This window comes from Gavialis gangeticus, unplaced genomic scaffold (assembly GCF_001723915.1).
Source record: "Gavialis gangeticus isolate Ggan-Ray unplaced genomic scaffold, GavGan_comp1, whole genome shotgun sequence".
Classification (NCBI taxonomy): domain Eukaryota; kingdom Metazoa; phylum Chordata; order Crocodylia; family Gavialidae; genus Gavialis; species Gavialis gangeticus.
Genome location: NW_017729032.1, coordinates 65171064 through 65172637, shown reverse-complemented (window position 1 = coordinate 65172637; position 1574 = coordinate 65171064).

Here is a 1574-nt window from a genome sequence, read left to right as displayed (position 1 = left end):
AGGAGGTTCTAGCGGACCCCAGCTTGGAGGGCCAATTAGATGCTAATCTTTCTGGGATCCTATGACTCCAGCTGACTTTCTGCCGCTGGGGCAGGGGGCTGGACTTGATGATCTCCTGAGGTCCCTTCCAGCCCTAATGTCTGTGAAATCTATGGCTGCTTAGCACCACCTGGCATGTTATAGATGTGTTCTGCATGTCTGTCTAAACATTTAAGTTTGACATTTCTTACTTAAGTAGTAACCGTCCTGGGCTGCGAGAGGCAGATGCGACCTGACATCGTCATCACCGACGAAGAGGCCAAGAAGGTCACGATCGTGGATGTTATCATCCCCCGTTGAGAAACGGCGCCAAGCCTTCACCTATGCCCGGGCTTGCAAGAGGGAGAAGTACGCCCTGCTGGCTGACACCCTGAGGGGCCGAGGCTACAACGTGACAATCGATGCGCTCATCGTAGGAATGCTTGGAACCTGGGACCCCAGCAAGAAGAGCCTCCTGCATGCCTGCCGCGTCTCCCACTGCTACGCCAAGCTGATGCACTGCCTCATGGTGTCTGATGCCATCCGTTGGTCCCGCGACATCTACGTGGAACACATCACAGGCCACCGGCAGTACACCGACCCCGCCAGACGAGCCGCTGCCGGACCAGACACGGAGGGGATCACCTGAACCGCTGCCTCCCCCTCTGCGCCAGACAGACCCTCCCTTCACTCTGAGAGGATTCTTTGACCACGGATGACCCCACTCCACCCTAAGAGGACCCCCGCAATGAGACTCTATATGGACTGAGGCACTTCCTCCACCATTGCAGACCACTGTAACGGGTTTGTGTGTATCTATCTCCTTTGTGTCTCAGCGTTGCGAACCCCCCCATCCCCCACTCCCGGGTTTAGTTGGCTAACATTGTATCTCCTGTAACCTAGCTGTGTTCCCCTCCTCACCCCCCATCCCTCTATTGTTAGTCCCTCGCTCGGGTGCTCTGGATTTCCCTATCAGCTTTGTCATCTTTTTTCTGGATTCCCAATCCTAAACATTTACTAATAAAAGTCAATCTGTTTCCCCTTACAAACTGCTGTCTGGAGGGTGAGTGCTATTAAAAATGGGGCATCCCACACAAAACACAAGAAAAGCTTCCAAAAAAATGCATTTTTGAGCTCCTGAGCCTGGGAGCTAGTCTTAACCGCTAAATTTTGGACACTGATACATCAGAAAAGTAGAGATATTTAAAAAAAACAAAAAAAAATAAAAATATGCAGTTATTCAGCTTTGTTTATGCTGATTTTAAATAAATATGCAATAACATCATAGGATCTGTATTTTTGCTTTACACTAACGCAAAGTCTTTTAACAGAACTAAACTCTTCATTTCTATCTTTGAAAATATTATTATTTTTTCTTTACTTAATGCAGTGGGAGTATAGCTTACTGGATTCAGAACAGCTTCCTAGTATTATACACAGCCTGTTGTCCAGCTTCCTGTTGTTGTGATTACGTTTGATTGGGACAAAGTAGTTTGCTTTAGAGGAAGGTTCTTCTGTAATTTTTTTATTGTAAATTTGGTTTATCTGACAGTCTA